The sequence below is a fragment of the Battus philenor genome, unplaced genomic scaffold (assembly GCF_028537555.1).
Source record: "Battus philenor isolate CCGP_79_NKW_IND1 unplaced genomic scaffold, ilBatPhil1.0.hap1 SCAF_23, whole genome shotgun sequence".
Taxonomy (NCBI): domain Eukaryota; kingdom Metazoa; phylum Arthropoda; class Insecta; order Lepidoptera; family Papilionidae; genus Battus; species Battus philenor.
This window is the reverse complement of record NW_027181686.1, coordinates 9,186,834-9,208,831: the sequence shown is the minus strand read 5'-3', so window position 1 is coordinate 9,208,831 and position 21,998 is coordinate 9,186,834. Positions and strand designations below refer to the sequence as shown.

At 32.9% G+C, this 21,998-nt stretch overlaps 1 non-coding gene across 1 annotated transcript; it reads left to right on the top strand.

Annotated features, from left to right (window-relative positions):
• The first annotated feature begins 17,198 nt into the window (after positions 1 to 17,198).
• TRNAR-UCG (transfer RNA arginine (anticodon UCG)) lies at positions 17,199 to 17,271 on the top strand. The gene has a single exon. It is a non-coding gene; the product is annotated as a tRNA-Arg (tRNA).
• Positions 17,272 to 21,998: the final 4,727 nt, after the last annotated feature.

The following is a 21,998-nucleotide window of genomic DNA, read 5'->3' as shown; positions in this document are numbered from 1 at the left end:
CAAATGAAAGTTTGGAAGCAGTTTTATGTGTTGCTACAAATAAATTTGAGCCAAATATAAAAAAAATATTGTAAGCACTATGCAGTGCCACGCTTCAAATTAATATTTTTTTTGTCAATTTTTATAAATTATTATCAATTCTTTATTGTGTTTAATTGCCTATACTTCTGGCGGCGGGCCCGCCATCAGTTTATGATTTGATCGAGTGGCCCCTAGTCTTTATAAGTCTGTGCAACCATGCTATAGACCCTCCACTTGGTAAACCGACGACATAGTAAATTTCGCGGAGTTTCGGAAAAGTCGCTGGATGTAGGCAGAGCAAGGTCGTTCATTGTGGCAATCTTCGAGGGAGGTCAAATCCAGGCAGTAATGTAAATGAATGCTGTGAGAAGGTTGAAAGAGGAAAAAAAGAGATAAATTGTGAAGGATGAGAAAGGGTGAAAATAGAAAGGTTATATCCCTAACTCAAAAATTAGATGGGAGAACAAGAGAACCCCAATAACGGAGGCCAATAGTAAAGCAGCTGGCAGTGGGTATCTATCGGCTGAAAACAATAAAAAGAATTATAGACACTACTGTGCGGCTAATTTTTTTTTTACTTCATCAAATACTCGATTCCATTGTTTAGTCAAACGAAAATAATCTCTTTGTAAACACCATGCCAAGCGAGCGAAATTAGCTTTGCTTATGCTATACATCCGATGATTAGTGTTTCTAATTTCGAATAGTAATTTTGAAATATACAAATTTACAGTGCCTGTTATAAGGATAGCATGTGATGGTATAATATTACGAATAAAATATAAACAACGTGAATATAATCACATTATGCCTATATTAATAAAAGTCTGTTTTATTTGGAACCATCATCAAACAATACAATGTTACACACACATAGTTAAAGTGACTTTAACTATGTCTTCGCATCACCTAGTAGAGTACCCTTACCCACATTGTGTCTCGGTTGACAATCAGGTGATTAACTAATAGATTCAGGCGTTACCTCACCGAAGTCGATCCTAACTACGAAAGGGACTAATATATAGCTACTTCCCAGTGCCAGCCACTCGGTGTTTGGCACTGATCGGTCTAACATCTCCTGAGGATGCCTCGTGGAGGAGTAAAACACGTGTAAAGTGGATTAACAGTGGTAGTTTTGTATCGCATTGTTTAACGCACGCGCATTTATCATCGGGCTGTCGGGCGGTGCACTTCATTGCACGACTATTGCTGCATAACGGAAGTAGCTATATATTAGTCCCTTTCTTAGTTAATCAGGTGATTGTCATCGTGACCGCCACTCGAGAACCTTTCGACCCTTATAAAAATTCAAAGACGACTTAAGATACCCAGCCTTTGATAAGCTAAAAAGGCACCTCTTTCAAAACAATTCACGGATATTATGTAATTTCTAACAAAAGCCAGAAAATACGCTTCAATTGAGTGCCTTGAACCCAAAATTTACATTGTACAACTTAATTATTTCTTTGGGCATATCGACAGTACTGGCACTATTTAGTTGAGGAAATAAAAGCCACGAAGGATTAAAATTAGAAGACATTAGGAAGAAGACATTAAAATCAAACCGAACAACATCATATACAAAGTTTTCATAACTTTAAATAATAAGAAATCTAGGACCAAGTTTAAGAAAAATTTGTAAGTAATTATCAATAATAAAAAAATCCCAGCCAAATCCAAGCAAGCAACAATTGGTAAATAAAGTCGATTAACGGATCAACTTGTATTAAGTGATCACGCTAAAATATGTTGGATTAATTTATTTTTTCTATTTGAATGCGCCCAATCAATAACTTTTGGTAGTACAGTCCCACACGTATGACTACCAAAATGTGTATGTGACGTTTTGTCATTTGTACGACAGATAACGCTCTACGAAGCCGAAATTAGCCGATTGTCACTTTCCAAAGGTCGGTCAAAAATCGTGTACAATATCGTCGGGTATTGTACAGATTTTCCAGGGACAGATAGTAAGAAATAATGAATTTTAATATCTAGTAATCTGAATTTTTTAAATGCATATATTTACTATTATCGTTATTTATTATTTCTGAAGCTATTGATTTTTGATTATAGTGTACCATGCATTTATTGACAGCAGACGAAATCGAAATAACTAATGCGTAATTCAAATAAATTTTTGATAGTAATACAATCCAAAATCAACCTACTAACTAACGAGCAAAGTTAAAAATCTTTTACGCGGTAATGAAAATCCTGTGCCATTGTTATTGTACAAACGGTAATAATTAGTTTAAATGTAAATCGGGTGCGGAAGTATAAATAGATTTATTTCGAAATTGTTGATTTGTTGCAGCTAAGGTTCAGGGAGCGACGAACGCGGGCGACGGAGCAATGTTATTCTGGTTAATGCTCACGCTTTCAATCCTTAAAATATTAAAGTTTTTATAAAGTGATATAGAATTACATTAAAATTGAAATTCAAAAATTCTATATTCAACATAGGATGAACAATCATCATCATTCCATGCTTCTCCAATAGATTTCAAGTAGCACTGGTTGGAAGCGGTCTGCATCTAGCGTCTTCCAACGACCTACCACCACCTGTTCGGATGATAAATGCCCCAGATCTGAAAAGTATAAATAAAGTAAACTTGGCATAACTGCATGTTTTATAAAGAATTTAAAAATACGTATTTAATTAACATTAAAATAGCCCGGTGGCTACCGCATGATTTCAAACGTGAGGTTACTTGCTACTATAAAATCATTTATGAAATCATTACAGTAGTAGCACTTAGTATAGCATAAATCTTTGACATTTTTTTAAATATAGCTATAAAAGCTTTTTCAACTTTTTCTGAGATCTCGAACGGTGCCTAAATCGCCTATTTCTTGAAAAGCGACAAAAACTTGACTTATATCGTAACGCAGCAACTGTATTCGCCTGATTCTCATGCGGGGACGCTGTTTTGAGACAATTGAAGAGATAAAAACCGAATATATGAAATTCTTGGATGCTATACCAGAAAAAGACTTTTCGGACAATATTCCAAATGTTTCGAAGACAAAAAAAAATGTTGGCAACAGTGCGTTTCATCGGACGGGGATTATTTCGAAGGGAATAAAATTGATTTGGAAGAATAAATAAATAATTTACATTTTATAAACATATTCATCTTACGACATATAAATAATTTTTTTTTTCAAATCTCTACAGTAAAATTAAACTCTTAAAATCAGTAACATCTTATAGATTAACTGAAGTTATTATTTGTAAAGATACCTTAGTAGATTTTAGATAAGCATACCAAATTTTGAAATAAAATTTGAGAATTTATTTTCATAATAACAGACACTAATTCTACTAAATAATTTTATCATAACAATTGTTTTCTTTTATTCCACTAATAAAACTGCATGGGAAGTAAATTGGATGCATAAGTTCTCTCAAGACGTTGTTATGCTATTAGTTGGATATCGTCTGAAATATTGTCGCACTGGAATTTGAAATTATATTAACAATGTCCACAAATACATCACTCTCTTTAAAAAAAGCTACTGAGGATATATTTTTCTTCATATATACCATAAATTAATAATGAAGTAAAGGTACAAAAGCGATGACCTTAACAGGGGTGTGGGGCAACACGTGGCCAAAATATATTTCACAATCTCGCCCGAGAGCGGGCATAAAACAAGATCATTGTTTAATTTATTGCGTAATAAAGTTTTTTTATACCAACTACGTTCGAGAGCTGAAGTATCTATTAATTCGTACAAAGTAACCGTGGAGTATTTGGTGGGGTTTATTTTTAGTAACTTTGTAGTCTTCGGATTTATCTGATCCTTACTATTATATGGCTTACTGGCCTGAATAACTGCCTGATGCCCGAGATTCGGTTCAGTAGTGCAGTTAATTTTCAACGAAGTGTAACAAATTTTCTTATTTGAGCAGTGATAGTATAGAAGCGAAGGTATGTTACTTACGATCAGGTTGTAGGTTTGATTTTCACAATACGCGCATTTTGGTTTAATTATACGATAAAATTTAAACTACGGTAAGCCCGATGCAAGTTCTAGGCGCACGATGGTTATGATTTCAGTAAAATATACGTCGTAATAATAATATAGTAGGAAAAAGCGTTTACAAAATTCAGATTACTAACCAATCGGTCGTTAAATACTAAAACTTAGGCTTTTTATTTGATTTACTAAGATATGTATCACCATGATATCAAATCAAAGTTCATCCAAATTGTCGATCTCTATATTTAACACAGTACGTTAGTCCGTGCGGCCACGATTCGTTCGCGGCACTCACTATATTGATGTATATTTTGGACACTGCTTTTCTCATAGTTGACTTCGGGCTGAACAGATTTTTATGAGATTTAAGTGAGTGCCACTCTAACCTACAAAACCTTCTATTCTCTGCGATCCAAAGGATTAAGGTATGGGTTGGAAGAGAGCCAATCTTCATGGCCGATGAGTGAGTATTAGACAAATCGCTGGATGCGATGCAGTGCAAGGCCAACATAGTAGCAATCTTGGGAGAGGCCTTCCCTTGCAGTGGGTGTCGTCCACTAGCTGAAAAAGGAGAATATTAGTGAATATATACACGTTCAAACTCAGCACTGACAATCTAAATCTTACGTGCCGATGTTGTACCAGTACCGTACTGAGCAAGCCATATCCTTATCCGTAAACGACGCACGTACTATTTTATAATATTTTATAACTCAATCTAATACAACGTCTATGTAACAGCATGTTACACACAGCATCGTTCGCTATTTCGAGATATTATATGGTCTAATATAGCTCGTAATTTTATTAGCTATTGCATTAACGTACTTCTAGGCGACATAATGATGAGCTTTCTAACGAGTTCAACCATCGCCTGCATGTAGTCTCTATGATTTCCTTTACCTTGTTGAAAGTCACCGGAGATAGAGCAGAAAGCGTCGTATGATTATTAGGGACCAGATTGGTGTCATAGTGTAGGCTAAAATCTGTGTAACGACAATCCGTAGAGTTCTTAGGAACCTGTAACTAAATAAGTCGGCACAAAGATGCTGTCATGTTACCCACCTACTCCACTCTGTGTAGTACTAATTAAAATATAAATAGTAATTTTAATTTTGTATTAGCCGCGAGGTGCACATACAACTATTACAGAAATAATGCACATACAACTATTACAAAAATAATGCACATACAACTATTACAAAAATAAGCTAACTTGTTAAGTTGTTTGTATATTAAATATTTTTAAATAGTATAGAATACTAACCTTTTGTTCATCTTTTTTAGCCTTTAAGTGCAAATTACTGCTTAATAATACTTCTAAGGACTCACTACTCTGAACTAAAATTGATTATTATTGTTATTATTTATAGTTTTTTTTTACAATTTAATTTTTATGTAAGTGTAAACTCATTGATATGGAAAATAAAAACAAAACCATTAAAGGTTAAATAGTAAATTTTAAATTTTTGTTCTGCAATCTTTTAAAGAAATACTGGATTAGAACATCGCAATAGCTGTTCCGTTTCATCCAGCCAAATTAATGCGAGGTAAAATATATTCTTACGATTTTTAAACATTCCTAATGGTTACATCAATCACGTTGACGTGCTGAGTTTTTTTACCTTTATTTACATTTATTCGCTATTAGCGTAATGCTCATAGCGGATAGATGTAATCGAAATGTAAACATATCAAACCTTCTTAATATTTTATTAATTATTTATAAAAAAGTAAGGGATAAATATAATAGATTAATAACAAATGTATAGTAAGGTCTCAAATAAGGGGTAGTTTTGATTGATATAATACTAGTGACTATTTCTTCCGATAAAAATAAAGCGCTCGCTTTCTTCTTAAAAGATGCAATAGCTTAAATATTGAGTTAAATGATAAGGACAATGAAATAAATTAAATCATTCAAAATAGGCAAAAGGAAAAGAAGTAAAAACAGAGGTCTAGTCGATTCCTTCCACAGTTACATGAACTTGGTTCTTCTTTCCAGTCAATGGGCGCATTCTGCAAAACATGGTCTTCTGCAAAGATCGCTAAGATGACCGATGTTGCGCTACCCGCATCTAGCGACTTTTTTTTGTTTCGGTGTTCGGGAAATCTTCCGGTATTCAAGATGCCCTGCCTCTAGGGGGAGGACAGGGGTATGTGGGATTCCTACCCACTAACCCCCCCCCCGTGGTCGCCCTCTGCGCTAAACGGGGGACCGCGGTATCTCCCATTCAGGCATCGCATCTAGCGACTAACTTAACTACACTTGCAATATCGTCTGTCATCCTTGTGAGTGGACGTTTTACGCTTAGTTTGGCAGTTTGTCGTCTCCATTCTAGAATGATATTGGTATACTTAGTTCTACGTCTCACCGAAGCTCCCTGGCTTGGGACATCATCATTCCTGCCCTTGGTTGTCCACTTTTGCACATAAAGCTCTCTTCTCTTCATCCCATTTTGCCGATCTTAACATATATTAAATTATTAGTAAGCTTTCCTTTTGTTAAATAAAATATCTAGAAACTTCTACAACGATATCAAAATTAGTTTACATGTTTTCGTTTATCACGCAATAAAAGGTAAATATTACATTTATATAATAGAACAAAGACCCCACTTGTCCGATAGCTTCGGCGATATCAAAAACAATGTTTTTAAACACGCCGCAGATTGGATTAGGTCCAATATAAACCTTTTAATAGATTTAGCCTCCTGGGAGCTTTTACATTCATTGCAAGCCGGTGTCAATTTGCTTATCTGTGATATGTACGCACGTTACACCGTTGTTAAACAACAGAACAGTGAATTATATTTCTAGAAAATTCCGCGTGAGATTCATGGCAGACAATTTTTTTTTCTTATGCTTTCGAAATTGTTTATGGTTCATTTTTAAACGAATTTCGGACAATATTCATTCAGCTACCGTGTATAAACTACAGCTTACAGTAAGTAATTATCAAGTACTTAATTTCAGCTATAATGTATTTCAATCTTTATTTCATTAAAAAAAATATTTAATACTAACTGTGCTCCCAACTTCGTCTGCGTGGATAAATTACATAACACAAAAAAATAATTATTTAGTTTTTTTTCGTTTTAGAATTTTTCGAAAATAAAAGTAGCCTACGTTACTTCTTATATATAAAGATATAGTTTTACATTTATTTCCAATCATTCTGTATAAAGTGTTCACTCTGAAACTCTATTAAAATGCGATAGGAAAATAACTCCTGACAGTGAATCGAGGTGATAAGTTGTCTAGTGGAAACTATACTAGTTGGTCGATAAGAGAATTAAAAGTGGAATAAAAGTATTTACTGTGCTGTGAATTGGCGTTTTTCTGGTACATTGTATCTATTAACATCTCGGAAAACCAACCTTTCAATAATACAAAGTGTATTTAGAACTTTAAAAATTGCATTTAGCAGCATGACTACTTTATGTAATGCAACCACAGCGACTTGGTGCTCTTCGTCATAAAATATGAAAAAACAATGAACAATGACATAAAAATGACACATTCCATATTCAAAAGTAATATTTTTCTATTTTTAATTATAACAATATTTATGGCCAGGCTAAATATATGAACACGAGTTAATTAAAAGTCAGATACTCCAGGTCCCATATAGTTTAACTACAGCAGGTTGTTAGCCCGTACAATTTGGCTGTCTAATGTAAATGAAACATAAACGCTACCGTTACTAAGCCCGCAATAGTTTCTAGATAATAAAATATTTAATAAATTTACATTAAATTGGATCGTAACAGATAATTTACTGAATCTCGCCCCGAAAAGCTGTTCCATACTCTCCAGATCTTGTCCCAACTTATTGCCCATTTTTGGAATACAGATAGCTTATTGTCAAAATCGCAGTCCAAATTATTTTATTAAATTAATATTTTATATATTTATTTCATTAGCAAAATAACACTTGAAGTCTAATAGCGAATTCAGACCTTTATTTAATGTTTTTATGAAAAATAAGCAAAACAATGAAACGCAAGAAAATGTTTGTAATAAAGTATTTATCACTTCATATATTTATATGTGTAAATATTGATATAGATATTTACACACAAGAATATTACATTTAATGATATATATATATATAATATGTAAAGTACTCGGCAATAAATATTGCACTTCGACCTTTGGAAAAAGACAATCGGCTAATTTCGCACGACAGACAAAACATCACATAAGTAGTGTGCGACGGAGATAACGCTCTACGAAGCCGAAATTAGCCGATTGTCTCTTTCCAAAGCTCGATGTGCAATATTTATCGCCGGATACTGTAGACACATGGATCCAAAAAACTAATTTTTCATTTACATAAATATGAATGCGTTTTTCGGTATATTTATAAACACAATAGCAAATAGCTTTGTCGGTGTGAGTGGCAGAACACCATGATAGTCCTCGAATGCAAGGGCTTATTGGCCAACGGTCAGTTGCGACCTTTCTTAGCTCTACGGCACCACGATGTCCAGGGATTTTTTTACATACGTGAGAAAGTAATTACTTATTTTATCTTGTAAGTAAATTAAGGCTTCATTCGAACTAAAACACAGTAATGCTGGTTGATTGTTTTCCGGTAGGAATATATACAAAGTAGGAGTAATTTAAATCGAAGAAATCTACCGTAAAATATTATTTTTCCATCTTTAAGATTTCTTCACAAATATCTTTTGAGCTTTATATAAAAATATTGTAATTTTCTTCCTATATATAAACTTTTTCCAAATGTACAAAAAGTCAGTTGCGTATGTCAAGGGGACAATAAGTATTTCATTTTTTTCTATTTACAATGCCGCTCCTTGAGATCTCAAAGTTCGACACATGACCCGGCCTAACCTTGATCTATTTCACGTGACTGAAGGCATATGTCAAAAACGCGCACGTGGCTCGGATGACCAATATTTTTATCCTTATAGAGACATGCTTTTAAATTTTCTGAGGATAAGTCTTTGAATGGATCTAGAAAAGCGTTAGTGTCTCAATATTTCTAGTTTAACATCCGATGTTGACATCTATTGTTGATGTCAAGTTTAGTCTTTTGCATGGAATGCCAAAGACCTGAGAAAAACAATCAAAATAAATTCTAGTATAAAATTACATAATATAATAGACATAGAGGCAAACGCATCATTACCAGTGTGCTATGTTCTGTGAAGTAATTAACAGTGTACTAACCTTTGCACAACAAACGACCTTTGACAATATTTTTTTTAAATCTATCAATGGAAGCTTTCTGAATTGTTTTTGAGATCCTATTGTAAAAGCGCATACATTGCCACAGTAGGATTTGTTAACTCGAGTTTTAGGTACAAAGAATTTGTTTTTGCTTCTAGTTATAATAAAGTTTCTGGGAAAATCGGTAGTCTTTTGTGAATGTACCACACATTTTCATAGCGTACTGAGAAGCTATAATCAATATCTTAACTTGTTTAAATTTTACTCCTAAATACTCTTTTAAAAGTTAAATTTTAAAATGTCAACACAAAAAAAATGTTATTAAATATTATTTAGATTTTGTTTGCTTAAAAGAAACCATTTATGCTTAGGTATTATCTGTATTTGTAATATTATACGAGTATATTTAGACATTCATTGATTCTTTTTAGTTAATTAACAAGAATTCAATCGATTGGTGGCCTTATATGCTAATTATGTCAAATCCCAGCGTGAGCCAATCGACTACTAGCGACATCTATGAACATTGCCCGAATTAACAGAACTCCGACATATACATACTCCTGCTTTTCTTCCTGTAACCTTTTTCCGCATTGTTAATTCCTTGGACACTAAAAAATCCTCGTCTTCATTATGCCGCACCATCTGTTCCTATTTTTGTCAAGCCAAGTAAATTGCAGATTTGGTCTGAAGAACCGATGGTACTACTACCTTGAATTGTTTTCCCTCAATTCTTCCAGTAACTATCTGTTGTTCAGAATTTTGGCCGTCTCTTCTGGATTTATGGGGCAGATGGTGGAAAGTCTGGTTTTCATAAACGATATTCATTAAAACGGACTCATTGTTATGAAATGCAGTTCAAATATTCAGCAGCACCTTCCTCCAACTTCACATCTCAAGAGCATCTAATCCATCTCAACTGGCCCTCTTCCAGGTGCATACTTTTGTACGTAATTCAAATTTAAATTATTTTTTTTTTACAATATTTTTATTAAGTATCTGTAAATCTTTATTAACGATTCGTTTTAGAAAATCTACTCGTAGATATTTCCGACAAACATTATTTGCACTATTATAAAAGCTTCAAAGACAAATTATGAAAACAAATATGTATTATGAAAATAATATCATCATCATCATCATCATCATCATTTTAGCGATAGGGCGTCCACGGCTATATATTGGTCTTCCCCATAAATTTTCGAAGAGACCGGTTTGAAGTTTCATGCAGTGAAGTGTCTTCCGAATAACTAAATAAGTTTCTGTCCACCTTATGGATCTCTTACGCTGCGCTTCCGACCCTAAGGCACTAAAGGCTATGTAGCCTGCCTACTGCCATTTCAACTTGTCTATCTCCTGGGCTATATCTTTTACTATCGTTTGTCTACCTCGTAAAGTTCGACCGTAGTCCCACCTGTGGACTTTGTTGTATTCCTATCGTAAATTAATGTATTATTTTAAGATATGAATACAACATATTATCAATACGTCGTATCAATAAATAAAATATTATTTCAAAAGCATGGTTCTATTATAAAATTTGTTGAACTTAGGAATCTTTACGTAATGAGTTTATTCCATTATTTATATTTAAATTTACCGGATTGAACTTCATAATGTACCCGCGAAATTGTAAGTTATCATGGACACCATACACGTCTCTAAAAAACGTACGCAGAACCAAAAACGTGCATACACGTGACAATTATGAAATAAACATATTACTCGTAAATATTCATATTAAAAAATATTATTTTTTTTTACATGGTAAATATTTCATTACGAAGTAGGTAGAAAATTGTACATTAATTATTCTTGTTACTAACAGCTTAAAGGTCAGACACGAATATCGGACGAAGCTGTAAAAGCCGGAAATGCTAACATCATGCAACGGCCATTAGCCGGCACAGAAAAGCAAATGAAGAATATTTACAAGACGAAACTTTTTTTGATAAACTGTCGCAATTTTCAAATTGTCTTAAAAATACTGTTTAAAATTCCAAAAGTGCTTAGCTTCGATTTGCACACCATCATCACTTAGGCCTCCTCCTAGATTACCAATAAAACCGGTTAGCAGCGTTTGGGAAACTACAACACACCTTTTAAGAAAAAGACCAATATTTAGCCACTCCCGCACATGCAGTGGTAGTCGTGCAACAAAGTGCACCGCCCGCCAGCCCGCTGACAAATGTGCATGCGGCAAACAATGCGAACTACACAACTGCCACCGTCAAATCACTCAACACGTGTTTCACCCCTCCACGTGGCATCTTCAGGAGTTATGTTACACCGATTAGTGCCAAACGCTGGTGGCTAAATATTAATCCTTTTCTTATTTAGGATGGACTTCCGCAAGGTAAAGCCTGATTCCATTAAACACACCTTTTGTTCAATATACTTCAATACCTTAAGATTGTGTTACCAGTGATGACTTAGGGCATTGAAACGTGGTCTATCACTTCGAGCTCATAGTTGATATTTGAGCTATGGGAGATATAAACATATTTATAAAATCATATGCCTTCTTAATATGTCATGTAAACAATCACCACGGCGCACTGAAAAAAAGAATTTAATTAAAAGAGTGTATAAATAATATTGATTTCGGTTTGTAAGAAAAATTGATAACAAATTGTTAAGAAAAGTTAACGAAAAAACTCTCACGAAACAGGCTCTTAGATGAAGCAAGTAGAAAAAAAAGGTTTATTATTTTTATAATGCATACTTTATATATCTTTTAGTTAACAAATGTACATTCCAGTGAAGGTTCTGAAATAAATATAAAAAAAGTTTTCATACAATTAGAATCTGAATAATTTAAAGTTCCAGTTTTTAAAAGTTATCCATACGTTTTTTGTCACGTAGTAATTATATGTACACATTAAGATAATGCATTGCTTATGTTTATCTCTTCGGCCATCGACCGTTTTACGCAGCAAACCCTTTATAAATAAGTTTCAGTTTCTGGTCGATGAAATTATTGGAACACAAATGGAATTAATCTTTTTGATTTCTAACTAACCTCCACAATGGAGTAAATGAATTCACGTGTAAACATGAATAAACATACACGAACACATACGCATAAACGCCTGTCACGAGTAAAATATTTATGTATTGATTTAATTTAAATTAAAAATTTCTTAAAAATATACAAATAAAATTAACATTTCAAAATATTTTGACATTGTAATAATACATAAATACATCATTTTTAGACATTTATTTACGTTTAACCTCCATAAATGTTTAAACTTTTTAAATGCGCTCATTCCAGAGATGACACGTGTTATCGATTTATCGTGAAAGCTAATAAAGATGGCGGATTATTGATGACTTGTTCTTTTAAAATTATTATCTTTTTTGACAGTTATTTAAAACAGTAAGAATAAATTAATATTAATATAACTTCGTTTCTTATTAACGTTGTTCTTCAAATAAAAAAAGTTTTTAAGACACTTCTTGATTTCAATTCGAAGTTTACTTTGAAGTCTTTTTGGTTAGCATCAAGTCTAACTATACGAATAATTTATTCAGCAATATAAAGTTTATTTGTTTTCTCTACATTTTCAGTTGACTACCTTTTCATTAGAATAATTTGAAAAATAAATTCTGTCAGTGAAAAATAGAACCAAACGAAATTGTTAACGTTGATTTCAGTGTTAAAAATTACCCGGCACAACGTATTAGTTATTAAAAACGACGATACGTTCAAGTGGGGACGAAATATCTGGCTATACAGGATGAATTTTAATGAGTGTTAAACCTTTGGAGTCAATATAGCTCATTAATCAACGAAAAGCTTTATTGCTTTTTTACCTATACTCAATCATTCTGAAATTGTTAGGTTATTTTTTATATTGAAATGCGACAGGCAGTATAAAGTATGACAGAGACAGACAGTAAACAATAATTAATTTTAATACGTAGTAATAAATGAATTTTAAAAACGCCTTTTTTATCATATTATTAATACATTAATTATTATTTCTAAAATCATTTATTATCCTTGTATAACTATATAACCAATTAATCTATGTATCGTTTGGAAAAGTCCGGACGCGTTCGTATTTTCTCTGAAATTGATTATGTTGTAAGTTTTTTTATAAGCACGTCGCCACCATTTCACATTTTAAGATTTATCACACTAACATGATACACATAAGTAATATTTAAATACGCACATTTTATTTATAATATCTATCTATCTATCTATCACTCGCGCCAAACATTTTATTTTATTTTAAGCAGTGAGTGAATAACATTCTAAATCGTAATATACCAAGAATACATAACTGAATGGCGTCTTAAAATATTACCAACGACAAAGCAATACATAGTAATAAAGCGACGAACTGTGAACTTTAACGTAATGGCATTAAGAAGAACCGAAGTTGAGTAAAATTTATTGCACCTCTGGGATTCGTTAGAGCTTGGAAAATTGATGGTCTCCTAGTACAATGAAACCATTTCTATATATAAACGAGAATTCCGATTTATTTAATTATTAAAGCAGGCATTTAAAGTGAAAATAATGTTTGAAGAAAAAAAAACTAGATTTACTAAAGATTTTTTTAATCTTTGTTAGAAGAACCGACATCACGTTCAATGACTACATTAATTTATTGTCACGATTTTTCCTATGGCAAGGTTCATTTTATATTACCATGAGGCATAATATACTACGGCTAACTTGAATTCAATATTGCTGTCTACAATAACTCTTTGAAAATAAATAAATATTAATAACGTTTCTTTGTTGATAAACTGAAAAAGTCCCTGCACTATTCAGGAGACAATTAGCGTTCTGTCATCTTCACTTTGTAAACAAGTGAAAGGGACAAATTGACACACAGCATGCCTCAAAAAATTGCAGATAAATTAAAAGATGCGTAGATAATTTTTTTCATAGTTTTTTCGGTTGTCGCGAATTGCCATCTCCGTTGTTACTTGCGATGATTTGTCACATATTAATCAAGAATCAATGCAAGAACACGTCTAATCTTTTCTGCATACGGTTAATACGTCATCATCGTCGAAGACTTTGAAAACGTCCAGTACTGAACACAAGCTTTGTTGATTACTTAATATTTAAATATTGTATTTTAATTAATTAAATTTTAGAAGCCTATGTATATTATAGACATGGCGTAGATGTTGAATTAATATATTTTAGAAGTTTACATTAAGTCCTTAAAAAAATGATTTCCGGCCTAAAAGTAAAGTTTTACTTTTACCGTTAAATTATGTCAAGGAAAACACGGGGAAGCCCAAACAACCGTTGACACCAAAATGCGACATTTTGTAGCTCACGCGGAAAGTTACCTGTCCCAGTTTAGAACTGGTTAGATTTTGTCATTTGATACGAACTTTTAATGAGCAAAGTTGGCAAAATATTTCAATTATCCGACCCCTAAATCGGTGTTAACGCCCGCATCTTGGCAACCATATCAAACTTACGAATAGCTATGGAGCAAATTGATCTGTTCAAAGGAGATAAGACTATAGATAAAAATACTTATGAAGTAATAAAAGATTACTTTTAGTTTTATATTTTCTTTTTCTATCATAGAGCGACGAGCATCAACAACTGGTCTACAAAACCACTCATCATATTTTTTTATTTTATGTTAATGTTAAATAATCCTGTTAATCAATACCTTACTGGCATTTACAGAGTGTAAACTTACTTTACTGGCATTTACAATCTGTAAATCCCAGTAAAGTAAACCTAGTTTCAATGGCCAGAGCGCGGTGGGCAGATCGCTTGGACGAACGTTCTTTAGACCTGGTGCAAAGGCTCTCAGGACCTCGACTTGAATCCTCACTCAATATTAACTAAGCGTGCTGAATCGCACCATTTTCAGAAATCTGGAAAAATAAAATGATTATATAACTCTAAAAAACGTTTCCGAAATTCGGATTATTACATATAAAAATTAATTATTGTTTACCATCTGTCCCTGCAAGCTTGGTACTGACAGGGCTCATGTAATTTAATGTAGCATATTTCTAGATATAGATGTAAAAGCTTTAAAGATTTTTGCTGATCAATGCGCTGTACATTAAAAGGTTTTACACCTGTAACCAATTGCCTTGTACATGTGCGACGTACAATGTATTCTCGGTGTACGCATGAAAGCGATAATCACAACTATCTCAATAAATGTTTTCCATTCAAAAATGATTTTTTAATAGTGACATTAATTAGTAAACCATAAGATCTTCTTCAATACTCTCTCTACCCTATTTGAATTCATTACATCAGTTCTGAATAATAGTTAAACGAGAAGAGCCTTGTTTGACTATAACTTCAATGCTTGTTTTTAGGGGGCGGTTGCACTCTCCCTAATCGCGAACCAAGGTTGCACCCGGATACCTCCTTGACTCGCCTGTGGTCCACGCTGCCGTCACAAGCCGCATACACGCAATATTAATACTATGTCACACAGCATGTCTCTTGGGTAGACACGGTTCCGCTCCGTGAACTTAGCTCCGGTGAAGCTGTAAAATCCCCCAGGCTAACAGCATCAACCAAGAATAAGTAAGTTGTTTTTCTGTAATGTAAGTCATTATCTGTAAGGCACTAATAATACCGATGTAGTGCATTTATTATACAGCATGCCTACGTACTAAAATAGGATCAGGTATTATCTGTAGTTAATTCAATTTTAAATTTAAATTGTATCCTTTGAACCATTTCAAACGCGCATGGTTTAATACCAATACAGAGATCCTCGAAGTATTGAACGTAAGATCTATTAAGGATGGGTTAAAAGTTGCAGGGAATAAATAATATACAGTGACAAGTAAATAACCCGGAAGACTTCGTCGTTTCAGCCAAACAGACGCTATACGCGTTAGGGATAGGCCTCTCCCAAATATATCTATGGGAGATATATTGTAATCGCCACGCTTGGCTGGCGGATTGGCGATCGCAATGGGGTATTATGGTACGCAGAGAACGCTGCTTATCCTCGGGAAACTCCTTTGTGAACAATGGGAACACTATATACTAATTGATGCACATAGTATTGATTATGTGAGATTGTATTCCAGGAATCGAACCCGTAACTTACGATCGCAACTCTCAGTCGTCCATCGCTGGATAACCACTGCTCGCTCTCTGCCAAAATGACTTAACTACCACATTAGCAACTACTAGCTAAACTAAATGACTGAAACGCCATGATACAAAAACATGGCGACAGATTGTGAAGGATGGGGTATTTCCTGCTGAGGAGCGCTATAAACGTGACAATGGAGAAGGGACAAATATGCTATGTCTGAGACTGATCACAGATAAACGCGAATCGTTCGTTATCTTTATTCAGTACGCGGTGTTTAACTATGAAATCAATTTTCATTTAATTTAAAATTTGCTTTTTAAACTAAAATAACATCTTTTATATACCTATATATGCTGCAAGTAATATAAATTACGTATTTATAATTTAATGGCCATAAAAAAAAACAAATTATATTTATTTAACCTGTAATGTTCTACAATAACATTATAATTTTATTTTCTTTTTTAATATCTTTTTCACCTTCATTTGAGCTACACTTCTATGACATAAATCTATAATGCTATTGACTGATCGAAATCGAAATCGAAAATGCATGAAAATATAACTTTTTTTTAAAAAAATTGTCGTACATTTTAAACATTTTTCAATATATTTTATATATAGTTAATCACAACCTCATAACCCAATGACTTTGATTTAAGGGATACCTGTATAGGCCCCTTATGAGATTATCACAGGTAAAAGGATTTAATAAACTTAGTTTTGTCTATTAACGTAAAGAATAGATTTAAATTAATGTTTTGGCGTAGGTATTCGTAGTACTATATATCACGGTTTGTATCTAACGAGTTATCTCGGCAAAGGTCGGGTGAGCGACCTCGTGACGACATGAATGATGTCACGGCTTAAAGGCTTTATTAGAAGGAACAAAACGTTTATTTCGCCAACGTTTGCAACGACCGTGTGGCCTAATGGATAAGGCGTCGGACTTCGGATCCGAAGATTGCAGGTTCGAGTCCTGTCACGGTCGACTAAACTTTATTTTTTAAACTAAAACGTTATTTAATATTCAATATAAAAACATTACAAGCAATTTGTTTCAATATCCCCCATATTAAAGTATTAATGAATTTTAACACATTTTAAAATTTATAGCTTATTAAATTTTTATTAAGGTATAATAAATGTATCATTTTTGAACAAATAATACAACTTAAGGTTCTGTTTGTCTTTGGAATAAAAAAAACACAATAAATATTTCACTTTTGACATTGATAAATATATTGTATGAACATTTTGATGTGAAGAGATCTCGTGTAATTGAGTGAACCCATATTACACCTTAGAGTTTAGACAATGTGCTGCCATATAGTGTTTTAATAATCCAGGATAATCAAGATGCAGACGAAAATTATATTACTGTGTATGACACCCAAGACTATTAAAAAGAGCGAATGCCTTTTTTTAAGATAAAATTGTCACATTAGAGGATGTTTCAAAATAAAAACTTATTACAGTAAATTAAAAATTTGCCTTACACTATTATATAAGAAAGCATCTTGAATAAACATCACAAACATTTTATATGGAAAAAAATACGTGAACATTCAATAAATACTGGCCAAGTATTATATGCTTAAATTATTTAATAAATAAACTTTGTTTAGACTTTTTTGTTCTCAAACTAAATTAGAAGACAATATTTTCAAAGAAAATCTTGTGATAAAATTATTAAATAAAACAATATTTACGGAACCTTTTGTTAAGGGAAGTTAAGATTTGTCTTCTATAGACCACTATTTTAATTGGAATAATAACCATAAGAAAAATTGTGAAATTCGTTGTATTAAAACTATACTTTATTCTCAAATGAATGGATAGTAATTATAAACTGTTCAGTGCACATTCAAAATACATATACCACTAATTCCCAAAGTCGTAAATAAGAATAAATAAATGAAACGGTGGATATGCAAATTTTTTACTAGGGGTCCATATAAACGATAACTGATTTTAGCGGACGATAAAATTTAAAAATTAACCATTATTAATGTACATAAATTCCTTATTTGAAACTTTATTTCGATTCAGTAATTTTTTTTTGCAAAAAAATAATTACATATTTATGTATACGTAATTTGTATAGTAACAATTATAATTCTATATCTGAGTAATGGCGATGACGTATCTACAACTTGACTTATTCTTATGTAAAGGACATTAAAACTGCCACAAAAAATTCAATAAATATTCTTCCTCATTCAAACACCGAGCTACATGACGACACATAGCTAGAAGTAACGGGGGCACGAGATACCAACCGGGATATGACTACAACCACTGTGACGAGATTGAAAACGTATATAAAACAAATATACCTGTAACACACGCGACAAAGGTGAACCTATATTAGGATAGCCGAGTCACGCGATAGCGTTGGAGATTAGAACAAAGTTGACTGAGGCGAAAAAACTTGAACAAGATAAATGTTTAACTTGGGTAAAGGCACGTGTGGATTTGGAGAGGAATGAGCGGCCTGACCAGCTGGCGAATGAAGCAGTTCTGAAATTAAAGACCAAGATCGTCTATGATGCAGTCCCTATTTCACACGTAGCTTCGACAAGAGATGCTAGTCTGGCTAAGTCTGGTAAAGAAGATATTCTGGTGATGAAACTGCGAAAGTCACGAGAGTGTTTCTGCAGAAAGTCCGGAATGCGTGCACGGCAGTCCGCTCACTCCAATCCAAGTCTAGATGATTATTGCTCATGCGGATTCACACCATGTGCGACCTGAAGAGGAAGAAGGTGCACTGCTCCTTTTATTGGACTTTCCGAAGTACAGCCGGTGTAAGCACAGGATATAGTGCGAGATTGAGAGAACGCTACACCACGGCAAACTATCAGAAATTATCTCGGCGGATAAACTGTGGTCTCATCTTCTCTAACCATATTGTCTCATCTCGTATTGTAAAGAACTGGCCAGGAACGGCAGCACAGTGTATATCTAGCCAGAACAGTTGATCTGTGTGCTGTAGACGCAAAGCAGTTAAGGATATGAAAATTATAAAATACAGATTTATATAAAACAAAGAAACAAATACTTAAGAATTAAAAAGTAGGAAATAATTATAAGGTATTATGTTATAATTACTTAAGCAGTGATTAAGAAAAAACAAAGCTTATGTAATGATTACATAATTCAAAATATGAGTGTTTTAAAAATGTACCACATCAAGAATGAAAATCAGTATGACCAATACCTTTTATATCTAAAGACAAATGGCACACACACCCGTATGAGCGGGTTGTGTGAATAAAAATTTAAAAAGTAAGAAAATAATGAAAATATTTATACACTCATCTCAATCTTTATTTTAGATTTAGTCTTACTTTTTTTATAAAAGCTATATTCCACAGGCATTAGCATGCATGCCTTTGTTTTTACAATTACATTTATTACTTCCAAATTTTTTTGCTTGTTACGGTGTTTGTTTAAATCGCAAACTTAATTGAAGTCAACCAAATATTAAAAAATTTTTTTAATCATTGATACCTTGTCGTTCTGGCCCAAAAAAAAACTGGGCCCCATCCCGGAGACGCTCTCCATTACGGATAATTTGAAGCCATGTTTTCACATTTTGGGATGCCTATGGATGACCCATAATACATAGTAATACATTAGAACACCTTATAATACCAAAAAATATAAATCTCGTTTTATGTAAACTCAAGCATATATCTAAAGCACGAAATTGAATTGTAAAGAAACCAAACATCAACAAATACACAAATTGCGTGTAATGGCTCTTATGGTCTACGGAAGTGACCTAAGGGGTGGCAAGACAGCAAGAAGAGAGCAAGTTCGCCCAACGGCAGCTTGAGACTTGCGATCGTAAGTCGCGGGTTCAATTTCCGGGATACAATCTCATAACATTCACATTTTGCGCATTTTAGTTATATAAGATTGCCACTGCTCATAAATAAGTTTTCAGAGGAAGAGCAACAGCTTCTTCTGCCCCGCATGAATGCATGAAATGTTGAGAAGTTACCACTCTTACATTCGATATTTACAGAATTTTAAGTTTGTTTATTTTAATTAAATTAATGGTAAAATGTTTACGTAAAATTTTCGATCTAAACTAGCTACAAATAGTTGTAATTGAGTAATTTGTACCAATACGAAGAAAACTGAACACAATTTTTAAATTAACTAACCCACGCAAGTTACTTAAATGAAATGGTAAAAGGTAACGTCAATTCTAATATTATTAATATATTAAAATTCAAGTGATGTACAAGAAAAACTCATGTTAAGGATGCTCAACCTGCAATCGCGTTTCTTAATTTTTAATTAAAACGCTCCCTAATGTGTAATTTGCAAACCAAAATAGCACGTGTAAAAACAAGATGAATGTTACATTCAAAACGGTCTATTAAATTAGAAATATGGTCAATGAAGTAAGCCGTTAAGGTCAAAGACAAGGTTGGGAGAAGTTTATATCGACAGGTGGAGGCGATTTACGATATTAGACGATTCTTGTGACGCATCGACACATTATGAAATCCATTTATCCCTTTATTGGCTTTTCAGTTCTATTTTTAAATTGTTACATCATATTATTGTATATTTATACAGTTTGATTGGTTATAAATGTAAATTATTTAAAAGGCTTTTAATGTATAGCTTATTTGTCATTTAATGTCCGGTAGACGACATCCAAAAATACTAAAAAACAAGTACGAAAAAGTGTTTTCAAAATCCGTCTATATGTATATTAAAATGAATTATTGTTTACTATTTGTCCCTGTAGATTTTGTACTGCAGGAAGTTATAGAACCGCCTGTCGCAATCTATTTGAAAAAAAGGCTGATTTAATACATTTCAGAGTGGTCACTTTATACAGCTTGATTGGAAAATAGCGTAAAAACTTGATAAACCTTTTACTGACAAATGGGGTTTAGATTCATACCTTTAAAGTTTATACACTAATAGTATATTTTGATATGATTTTTTTGTTACTATGTCCTCCTCTTTAAGTCGTGTTACTAAGCTCTAAGAGTTGTCTTCTCATCATAGTGAGAGAGGCTTCTTTGGTAAAATAATATTACCGATAATCTCCTACTTTCTTCTTTATCAGATTTTTAAGGATTGGTAGTTCTCACAGTCACTGGAAACCGCTACGTGTGCGCTGGGTGGCCGTATTGTCAGGTAATTTATATATATTTATATAAAAACATATGTCTTTAGATGTTTAACAATTTACGTCAATGAAAACATAAAAAAGCAGTGTTAAGATGTAATCTAATAAAAATTATAGTATACCATAAATTATTATAATAAAAAGCAAGTGATTATATCACTTTGTTATTGAAATCTTGCAGTGTAAGAAAAGTATAAAAAATAGAAAGAAAAACCAACAATTTTGTTATCCTATATATATAAGCTTATTTAGGCTTGATCCTCTGCTTATTGTGGCTTAGGTGGGGCTAAGTAGCCTTGGTCTTATCACAAATGGTTTTGTTATGAACATGATATTATACATGGCAGGCCTGAGAAGTAGGATTAGCTGAGAGAACCGAAAAGACCGCTCACAGTAGACTCGAAAAGTACAGAAAGTAACGAATTGCGTGATAATAAAGTTAATATTCAATAATAATAACGGTTGATTTTTTTAAGTTTATTAATGTGTATATATCTTTGCTGTAAAAAATACTATTAATATTTAAATATACGATTTGCAAAATAAAAAAATGTGAA